The following is a 12,457-nucleotide window of genomic DNA, read 5'->3' on the forward strand; positions in this document are numbered from 1 at the left end:
CATGACCACAAGAACAATGGCGTGGCAACTTTGACTACGACTGGAAATATGACATTTCTTCATCAGTCATAATTCTAGGGAATAATTCCTTTGTCACCTAGGAATCTTGACTCATTGGAAGTATGAACAATTTTTATTAGTCTTATTTATAGGGAATTTATTGATCGTGAACATTGATCAACAAACTATTATGACCATTGACCTATAATGATCTTATTCATTTAGTGATCAAAGTTCTTTCCACTTAGAGTCACTACAGTAATAGTTCCCATTGGTTATAATTACTATGGGTTACAGTTCCTATTGGCCAGAGTTCTTAAAATCATAGTTCTTGTCAGATTTATTCCAAAGTCTATTTTTTCAATGTATCCATTATTTCATAAAATATTTTTGAGATGGATAATTTCATGTTCTAGTTATTCCTTATCTAAAACCATTATAGCTCGAATTGTTAGAGAATTTATTAATTTAACCTTTGTTGGGTCACCGATCAAGAGCTCTAATAACTATGGGCATAAGAAATATGATGAAGGAATGTTTACAAAAAAGGAACGATGACCTTCACTTTTTGATCATAGTTCTAGGGAACAATACATATCAATTGAAGTTCTTCAGATTATAGTTGGAGGGTGACAGAGTTGGAAGGTTGAGAGAGAGAGAGAAAGAGAAAGAGAGAGTGATGGGGGGAGGGAGAGAGAGGGAGGTGTGTGAGAGGGAAAGAGAGGAAGGGAGAGAGAGAGGAGAGAGGGAGAGAAAGGGAGAGAGAGGAAGCAAGCGAGAGACAAGGGGAGAGAGAGAGAAGGAGGAAGGGAGAGACATATATATGGAGTTGCAGGGGGAGAGAGTGGGAGGAAATAACAAAGGTATAGAGAGATAGAGGTGGAGAGAGAGTGAGGGAGAGAGGAGAGGAGGGAATAGAGAGAAGAGGAGAGGAGAGAGATAGGGAGAGAAGGAGAAGAGAGAGTTAGGGAGACACATAGATGGAGGGGAGGGAGAGAGGGAGGGAGATAGTAACAAATTTTGAGGGAAGAGAGAGGGAGAGAGTGATGGTGGGGGGGATATAGAGGGAGCTGGGAGAGAAAGGGAGAGAGATAGGACTCAATAGAAAGGATATGGAGAGAGGGATAGATAGAGAGTTGGAGGGGGAGAGAGGGAGGAGAGAAGAAAGGCATAGAGGGAGAAAAGTGGAGAGAGAGACAGAGGAAGTGACAAGGGAGAGATGTAGAGAGAGGGAGGGAGAGAGGGAGGGAGATAGTGACAAATTTTGAGGGAAGAGAGGGAGAGAGTGATGGTGGGGGGGATATAGAGGGAGGTGGGGGAGAAAGGGAGAGAGATAGGACTCAATAGAAAGGATATCGAGAGAGGGACAGAGATGAAGTTGGAGGGGAAGAGAGGGAGGAAAGAAGAAAGGCATAGAGGGAGAAAAGTGGAGAGAGAGACAGAGAGAGTGACAAGGGAGAGATGGAGAGAGAGTGAGGGAGAGAGGAGAGTGCGAGGGAAGAGAGAGAGGAGAGAGAGAGAGAGAGGGAGAGAAGGGGAAGAGAGAGAGGGAAAGGAAGAGGGAGTGAGAGAGAGAGATAGATAGAAATGAAGAGAGAGTTTGTATATTTGTGGAGTTAGATAGAGAGAGGGAATAAGAAAGAGACACATAGATACAAATATAGATTTTATATAAATAGCCTAGATCCATCTTAATCTTGTATTTATAAAGCACAAAGATGGATCAAATATCTTGAGGTGAGAACCTTTCCTCAAGTTTTGCACTCAAAAAAGAGGTTTGCACCTCGAGATATTTGATGTCTCTCAATGCTTGATAGATTGGGATTAGGATGGATTTATGATGGTTTATCTAAAAAAATGTTCGGAATTTTAGTAATAAAGACAAAGTTACTATAGAAAAAAATTTGAATTTAGAAAATATTTATGTCTAACATCTAACATCTAACTCCTACATATATAGTGATTAAATAAAATATTGAAACAAAAATAAAGGAGGAAAAAAATACTTATAACTAATATATTTTTGTATGAGATTTATTTTATTTCTACTTTTATTTAATTTGTAATGTATTTATATGATATTTTTTAAAGATATAATTTAATGCAGTGGTTTAAAAACAAAATTTTAACGTGAGAGAATACAATTTTGAAGAATGATTAAAATGAATTCAAATATTCTATAACAAGTTCAAAAAAGTAAGACATGTAACAAATTAATATATAAGAAGTTAAGATTTTCATATGACATTTTTGGGAAATACTTTTACATTTATCTTTGATTTATATTTTTGATAAGTAATAATTTGACTATTGCAGACTAAGTTATGATGAAGATAATTTGGGTATTGATAAATGTGTATAACCATTCAAAAAACAAAAGTAAATTGAATTTATATAACATCATGAATATGAGTAACTTTATGTGAATATAAATGTTTATTATTCCATTTTAGATATAACGAGGTTTACATAGTTAATTAAGGGAGGATCAAGGAATTTGGAACCTTATTCAGTGCTACAAGGGCGAGGGAATATAGATTCGACCAATAAATAGTTGTAATGTGTGGGAAAATAGATTTTAATAAGTATTTTATGTACTAATTGTATTTTATACTTGTCCTCATAATAGAATATTTTTGTACTATTAATGAAAGTAACAACCTAGCGATCATGGCGTAGTTTGAAAATGAAATTTTAGTTGATATGAATGATGGGTTGAAATACAAAATGAATTCAACATAATTGTTGAGTCTGACTGGTAATTAATGTTGGGTTGTGTTATATTCTTTTCATGACTAGCCACAATAGTTAAACTGGTGGGTACAGGGGGTTTGAGGGGGGCGATAGCCCCCCTCTACAGGTTCTGGGGCAGCGGCTTGGGAAATTTTCTTTTGGACCCTATATTAGGTGGGAAAACCTACCTACGGTTTTGTGCATGGTTTTTGCACATGGTTTTGGGTGCGATGGTTTTCAGTCCACGATATTTGTAGATCTGGTCAAGGGAGCTATGATTATGTTCTAATCTAGGGTTAATGGATTGGGGTTTATGGATGCTTCGACATGTATATATATGTATTGTAACATTGAAATGAAGATAATGAAAAATCAATCTGGTAGTCCTGGTTTTGGGATCCAGGGGAAAATCTCTATGTATATTTGTTTTATGTGTTATGTTCTTGCCATTGTTTATTTTCTATTTTTTAGAATTCGTATGGAGGTAGTTTTTGTATGGGGTTAAAACCTACAATTAATGGTTATTGTATTGTCTTGCTTTGAGGATGTTGCATTTTGAAGATGGGAATAATGGCAATAAAAGCCTAACCATGGACATTAAGAAAAGAACATCAAAGATAAAGTAACATAAAATCACATAATATGTTAAACTATTGGTCATTGTAACATGTTGTAGTAAATAAGACACTAGTCGTTTAGGAAAGATGTGGAGATGATCAGTAAATTTTCATGGTTATTCCATTGGAACAATTCATCATAAAATATCTGATAAAATATTGAAATTTTTAATGTAAATGTTAATTATTTTTAGATCTCAGGTTATTTATTTATTGTTTGTATGCTTAAATATAAATTGGCTGAAATGAAAGCAATATAAATTGAAAATATATAAAGACACTAACCAAAATAGGCACAATTTTTTCCTTGGGAAACCCTTATGGAAGAAACCTAGCTACAAGGTGAGGTTCTTTGATCTCTATTCTCTAGTATGGAAAAATGTGTAGACACAAAGAAGGAGGTGCTGTCTATAGAGTTTCCTAAGACCTATGCCTTGTAAAGTTGCTACAAAATCTTAATCCCATTTTTTTGTCTTTGACATCCCGCTCCTAATTGCTTTGCTCAAAAATTGAAGAAAACATAATAGCATGAAATGGAACCCCTACTCCTCCTAGTGGCCTAGTATTTAACATAAATCAATATCTAACTATATGAAATGTTTGACTCCCTCAAACCTCAATTAGAGTTGCAATTTTGGACCTTCTAGAGTCTTTTTGAATTTCAATACATGGATAGCCCAATATGCATGAGTAACAGGGATTAACATGACATCGACTTGTACCATGGCAGTGCGTATGGTAGATCAACTTGTGAGAGGCATAAATTTTGGATACAAACTTCGAGTATTGGATGGTCTCGTAGAAACGATATTTTTTTTACCCCAATTTTTTTTTTCTAATGCCTCAAAATGGCTCTCGAAGATTTCATACCCAAATTTTCCAAATTGGGAAGCATTGATAAAAAATACCCTACAAGCTCATTCATGTAATTTTTCCACTCTCAAAGCATTGAGATAGATAATGAACAATATAATAATTTAATATGAATCAAGAGAAATTATAGATCAGAAATAGTATCACAATTCCATAAATTACATACGAATGAAGTCAAAATTAGAAGAAACTTACCCCTCAAAGAATACAAAACCTATGAGAAGATAGAAAAATAAGTATAAATAAATTGGGTGTTTAAGAAATGAATGACGATAACCTAGTGCAATGCTCATAACCATGATCAATATAGAATGATGATATGAACATAAAATATCAATAAAAGGATACATAAAGTTAAATACGTGAAAGTTCCACAAACAAGTGTAAGAAATCAACGAGAACATGATGGAGGATTTTGTAATTAGGGAATAGTCATGATGAAATAACTTAGCTCTCTACTCGTATATTGTAAATAAGAGTTTGGTAACTGGTTGTGGAATCACATATGTGTGGCAATGACTTCATATGTGGAAAAAGAAATAAACTATGTAGACTAATAAGAAAACACCTAGCATGAAGTATATGAAGGAATGTTGTGATCAATTCTATAATGATACCTTGAGAAGGAATATGCATAATTGAAAATACTAGTGAGAATAAAGTAAGGGAACTTGCACAAGAATGATTACCCCAGAAGTTCAAATGGGGCTATCATGAGGAACACATGGCCACAAGAATGTGTGCCTGTCCTTAGGAATTTACATGTGGTCCTAGTTGTCTAGGTTCTCTAAGGACCAAACTAGGCTACTTGCTTTGCATGGCTCAAAAGTGTACGTGCATTATTTGGAAATATCATTATTGAATTTGAAAACCTTAACTTTATGCACTATGAAAACCCTATCTTTGTGGAATCTCAAAACCTTATCAATGTGGAATGTGGAAACTCCAATATAGTGAGTTCAAATTTGAAAGCATAATTAGAAAATGTAAGAAAAAAACCATATTTACCTTGCATCAAAAGTTGGCGATGTTTGTCAATATATATTGAAGTGAAATTTGAAGACCTTAATTTTGTGCAATTTGAAAACCCTAGTATTGTAGAATTTGATGGAATGGAATCATATGGATGTAATTGTTGCTTATACCATTATGACTAATTTATGCCGAACATTCTCTAACTCTCTATTTCCATTTACACATTTTATAGTCTCTCTCTCTCTCTCTCGATATATATATATATATATATATATATATATATATATATATATATATATATATATATATATATATATATATATATATTTCCCTCCCTCTCTCATTTTCCAACAAGCACTTCATCGACTCTCATTGAAGAAACTTTATGAGCTTTCTTATCATTGGAATCTCTAACCAATAGAAAATACGACCCATGAGAAATATGACCATAGTAACTATGACATACAAGAACTATGAACTTGGGAACTTTAACCCTTACAAACTATGACACATAATAACTATGAACTCGAGAACTTTGACCCTCATGAACTATGACCTTAGGAATCATTCCTTTGTTTTACATAGTTCCCTTATCAATTCGGAACTTTTACTTTATTTAACAAGAATCATGACCACAAGAATATGATGTGGGAGCTTTGACTATGAAATTAAACTAGGACCTTTTTTCTGGTCATAGTTCTAGGGAATAATTGCTTTGTTAGTTAGGAACCTTGACTCACAACAAGTATAATCAATGTTTATTAGTCGTAGTTATAGGAAATTTCTTGATCAAAGAACTATTATGACCAATGACCTATGATCATCTTATTCATTAATTGATCAAAGTTCTTGTCATCTAGAGTAATTGTGGTAATAGTTCTCATTGGTTATAGTGACTATGGGTTACAGTTCCTATCAGATAGAGTTATTAAGGTCATAGTTTTTCTTGAATTGATTCCAAAATCTATCTTTTCAATGTATCCATTATTTAATGATGAGTAGGGGGAGAACGATGAGAATTATCCACCAGGATCAAGAGTCCTTAAGATTATGTTATCCAGATGTATGCATGTATGATATTGATAATATTGGAAATTTTCCAGCATCCTCTTCCTCCCATATTTTGGTCATCCATATTCTGTCAACCCCTTATTATGAAGTAACCTTCGTTAGGATTCTGTCATCTCATTTGCCTCAAAGACTATTTCAAAAACACTTTGTTTAGTTTGAATAGATGCAAGGAGATGGAACAAAAGTAGATCCAAGACATAAGAAAGAGGCTCCATAATGGACATTTCACTGTATTATATGTTTTGGGTCTTTTTCGTTGTTGGAAGAAGACTATAAATAATATCTTGAACACTATATGGTCTCTACATTTTCTATTCATGGTCTTCTCTAACAACAATTTTACATGGGGTATTTTAGATAATGAGACTTTCATTGGCAGTTTGGACTAATCTTTGAGTACTCTCCAGTTATCAATCTCAAATATCAAGCGTCTTCAAGTTTGGATAACTAATTATGGCATCTAATTACCTCTTTTCTCATTCTTTTCAAGTTCTAGCAAATAAGTGTATTGAAATGTTCTACATTACAAGTAGTAGGTCAATTTTTGAGTTACTACTTCCAAAAAAACATCCATTTGAAGTAAATTTAGCCAACTCGGATAACTATAATGACAAAATTTTCTAAGAAAGAAAGCCAAATGTTTGCAGTGCAATTGCACATGAAGCAGATGAAATATTTGTGTAGACAACTGGAATCTCCATTGTCGCTAGACCACTATTTATAGAGATAGATGATTCATCAATTCCATTAAGACACCATCCCCTGATAAGGGAAAGCATGTGCGTACCTAAGATATGCTCAATGAGAAACCAACATGGCAATCCAAAATAGACAAAATCTACATGCTATCATATGGATCATTAGTATAATATAATATATGGAATCCATCTCCATGATTAGGGCCCCACACATAGATACATATAGAATAGTAGGTAAAAACCAAAAAGAAAATCTTATATCTTTATTAAATACTTAATTGATTAGTTATCGTTATTTTGTAAGACATTTATTAAATTATTTAAATTTATATGTTTTTTTTCCTTCTTAATTATTTTACTTCTAACTCTATATTTTCAACAACAAAATGTGTTGGTATGTAAGGTTTTTTACTAATTTGAATCACTATAAAGTTTTTTACAAATTTTAAAACCATCAATTAAAAAAATTATAGTTCACAATTTTTTTAAACAATATGACAAAGACAACTTAAATACTTCACTATTTTAAATACCAATCAAGATGAAAAGTTTGTAATTACAAGACAAGAGCTTTGCATTCCATCACCACATAGAACCTCACCATAAAACAATGCATTAACAATTTTTTTGATGTTTCCTTGAATTTATGCCTTCTTACTGAAGTCAAACTGACAAAAAAAAATTGTGTACTATAGAATTAATTAGCATATTACAATTAAAAATCCTTAGAAATTTTACCCTCTTTTAATAGTTGAATTACTTTTCATTTATCTTACTTATTGAAAATTTTTTCCTAATATATTCTTGTGAATAAGAATATTGTGAGACTAAACAAATATCTTAAAATGTAATATGATCCTTCTCAAAAAGAATAAAAAATTCAAACGACAATTTCCAAATGATACATTTGGTAGCCTATTCTTTGTCGATTAATATATAAGAAAACTATCTCGATACAAATTAACCCTCACTTCAAATAAGCTATAAATAAATTATTTGATATAAAAGATATTCTCTATTGTTTTTGTATATTTCTAGTAAATAAAATCTCTTGTTTTATTTATGCACCCAAATGTCTTACAATTCCCACGAAAGTGAGAATTTTTGCATTTTGGAATCCTCTAAAATCAAGCATGTACTGGTATTATTAGCAGTTAAGTTAGTTCTAGTAATAAATGAATACTTATTTTTTATTGCAGTGAAGTTAGTTTTGGTAGTAAATGAATAATTTTTTTATTGCACATTTTATTTGTCCAAATTTTTACTGGTATTATTAGCAGTTAAGTTAGTTCTAGTAATAAATGAATACTTATTTTTTATTGCAGTGAAGTTAGTTTTGGTAGTAAATGAATAAATTTTTTATTGCACATTTTATTTGTCCAAATTTTTTACTTTGGAGTTCTGGAATCAACAAGGCTATAACATTCAACATATTATAGTAGTTTCTCAGAAAAAAAAAAATTAACACATAATTTGAACCAATAATTTCAAAAAAATGTTATTGACTAATTTATATCCAAAGACTTGTAGAAATTATAATTAAATTTGTTTTTATACCCCACATGTGGGTTAATGTTTTCATTATCGAAATTTTGTTTCCAACAACTTAATCGAGAAAGCAATAAAACCAATAACCAAATCGAGAAAGCCCTAAAGAGAACATAAAAATATGATGCAAATCTCTACATTCATCATTGAATTGAATCTTAGTGTCTCGTTGATCTTGATCTTAAGAGTGATTTAGTAAATTTTCCATGGATTTTGAATAATTTACACATTTGTACTAGGCTAGAGAATTCACCTATTCCCAAGATTAGCAGGATTATAGTAGTTACCTATCCAGAAACCAACCTGGACTAATTTTTACGGGAATTAAAGCCAATTTTATGGGTTAAGTTTAATATGGTCATATAGACGAAGCAATTAATCTCAAACAAAAATTTCAAACTCACAATTTTGACCACACTTCCTTCATTGATAGTTAATAAAATGAAGCAATGATACAAATGATATGTAAATCCATCCAGAGTACATCTCTTCCTACCAAAAGCATTTGTTGGACTTGTACATCATTTAAGCTTTATATTTGAAATTGAATTGAGCAGCCTTAATTTGGTACTCGGTTGGAATTACGGTTACATCAGCCTCACTAAAGAGATATCCCGAGATATAGTAACCCATTATAGGATGTGGAATCCAAAACCTTTTTTAATAACCTGCAACAAGCATATCAACAACTTGTTTTGGTTCTGCTCGAATTATTCCTCTACTTTTTACCTTCAACGCTACTGAATTGTATCCTTGCCTACACGGTAACAAACATTAAAAGGGAATGAAATCAAGCAAAATAGTTTTTATTCTGAATACAAACATTGATTTTAAAAGTGTGGAGATCATAATATGGTGTTGGATAGTTTAGTGGCATTGTGGAGGGAGCTTACATAGCCTGAATGCCTAGATTTGGTTCCAAATCATATCCATGCCCCCCCAACTCGAGAAATTGCACCCGTAGCCACATATGGAGAAGAGATATGGCCATGAGGAGCCTCTTGCTGATGTCCATTATGGAGTTTCGTTAGACGTTGTTGCAGTGGGGGACCGTGCCGAAGCTAGCGTGCGAGAGGTTCACAATGAAGCAGAGGACCATCTCTTCCCTAATCAATAATCTGTTGCAAAACTCATGTCTTATCGAAGGCTTTTGGGAGTTAGAATTGTCGAGGTATCAGAAATCAGGAGAACTAAGGAGTTGTCAGAATATTGAAAGTATTAACGGAATGGGCAACTAAGACGAATGGGGCCTGCTAGCCACGTCAACAAGATTGAGCAACCTACAATCGAGATAAGCTCTGAAACTATATGGAAGTTCAAAGGTTCTTTTTCCCCTCACATTATCTTAAATTGCTGACGCGGCAACCCAACTCGGACCAGTGATGATAGATAGTACGAGTCGTACCAATGATCTAGGTCAATGCACTTTACGCAAATGTTTAATATATGGTTATGATGTCATGGAGTAATTGAAGGGTTTAGTATATTTGGTGATGGATAGAGAGATACAACATAAAGGTCAAGTGAAGTCAAATCTATTAGAATTAATTTTACATAGGAAAATGATAATTTAGAAGAAGTGTTTTGTTATAAATATTTCAGTTTTTTTTTAATTATATGTACTGAAAATTTGGGGAGATATTTTGCGCAGGTGACAATTTGTCCAAATTTATTTATTATAAACATTTACATTGAATCAATTTTACCTAGTAAATATTTGGGGTGTTTTAAATTAATTTATTTGTAGTAAATAACTAGGTGTTGTGAATATTTATTTTTTATATATAGGTATTTTGGGTATAAATGCTCAGAATAATATAAATATATGTGATGAATATTTCTTATGTTTTATTTACATTCAATTATGATAATGATGGTGATGATAATGATGATAAACTTCCACCAAGATTAATATGGTCTATGGGACCTAAAGAAAGCAAGAGATTAGTTGAGGTTCTTTAATATTTTAGTTATATGATTGAAAAGAAGGGAGAGGACGATTCATGCATCACCATAGTTTTTCTAACTTAACAATTCAAAGGTTGGGGAAAAGATTTTGAAAATTAGAATTGATGTTTGTAAGAGTCAGGTACTTAAGGAGAAAGTGCTTTTCATCTTCAATCCTCTTAGTATTGTAAAGGTAATAGACTCTTTCATCCCAAGTTGTTTTGGGAATTTTCCAATGCCTGATTTCACTCTGAAGCTTATGATAATTAGTTCTTGTCTTGACAATGTTAATTTTCTTCTTAGCACCGCTCAAGACAAAAAGACATTTATGGTTATCAAGATTAGGTTTGATCACCTCCTTATAACACCTTATTTTCCTTGTTCCCTATAGCTCCTTACCCTCCGACAAATTATCCTTAGATTTGGAAGTAATAATATTTGTAATATTATCCTTATTCTTTGATATGATCTCCTACATTACCCTTGAATGGTCTATCCAAGACTGGGCATCTCTATGCTAGCCCCGCTTGAGCTAGAGGTGGGGGTTTTGGCTAGTGTTAGAAGCAATTTTTAGGAACCTCTTGTTTGGTGCAGTATATGTTATATTAGTGGACCAACATTTAATTTCAACCTAGTGTCTCTAGAATTCAAGATGCAATCTGCAAAACAAAACACTAATTTTTCTAGAAATTACTCACACCTTGAGTTCATTCACTTAATCAATCTATGTTCTAAACCTGCACTCAAAAATATTCACTAGAGATGAAACCCTAATTATTGCAACACCAATCCTACAGTTCTATAAATAGCTAAAAGAAATTAGAAATTTAAAAATAAACCCTAACTAATGGAAATTAAGAGGTAAACCCCTAATTAATAATTTAAAGGAAGATAAATTCTAGCTATTGATCAATCTAGAAAATAAACCTTAATTATTGGAAAGTACAGTTCAAACCATAACTATTTATAACTAAAGAAAAAAACATAAATATTGATTGATTGGAAACATAAGCATTTAACTATTAATTAATTGAGTAATTGAAAGGAAATATTGTCTCACACTGGTTGAAAGAAATGAAGCAATTAAATCCTAAGTAATCCATTATGTATGTAAGAAAAATACCTGTATAATACTCACAAAAATCAATCAACCAACTTTAATGAGCTAACGTTAAAAATGCTATTCACATTCCTCTATGTAAACCCATAAAAGGCCAAGTTATGAATCAATCATGTCACATACAAACTTCTAATCCAAATGGACAAATTATATTAATGTAAGATTTTCATAAAAGTGTACCAAAATACCTTACTTAAGTAATAGGTGACTTATAACCCTAAAAATAAAATATGGTTGTGGCCATGCTTAAGATCTGCAACAAAATGTTAGGAAAACCCTGCAAAAAATATACCATGCAAATAGAAACATATAACATCAGAAGTATAAGTTCAACAAGCCAATGGAGAATATAAATGGTCAATTTTATTAATCAAGAAAACACACCTGATGAAGAGGGATTAAAAAATTTGCTTTATATATCCCGCTCTATGGGATGGGTCCTTCTTGACCTTGCACTTCAACAATGTGATTCTCTCACAATATATGGTATGCAATGAGCAAAAAGAAACAAAAGATGTTTGAAATCAAGTGGGAGCTCAAATGCTATGAGATGATAATGGGGACGATGGAAATGGTCATAATGATGAATGAAGAGAAGTCTCTCTATTTATAACAAAACATTGAGATAGATTGGGAATTAGGAAATAACAAAATATTATTGACTAAGTCAAAATCTCGCTGTTGTGAATATTTTATTACAGTTTTTGACATGGAAAAGATATTTAAAATGGTTAAGTATCTTTATTTAGAAGGTGGTTAAGGTAATTAAAAGTAAAAATGATTTATTAAGCACTTTGCTAGGATAAATACAAATATGAATTTGAAGTAATTATTAAATAATGATTTAACAACTATTTCATAAGGAAAATTAGTGT

This window comes from Pinus tabuliformis, chromosome 6 (genome assembly GCF_031772625.1).
Source record: "Pinus tabuliformis cultivar Carrire ecotype Pingquan chromosome 6, CPIR1, whole genome shotgun sequence".
NCBI lineage: Eukaryota > Viridiplantae > Streptophyta > Pinopsida > Pinales > Pinaceae > Pinus > Pinus tabuliformis.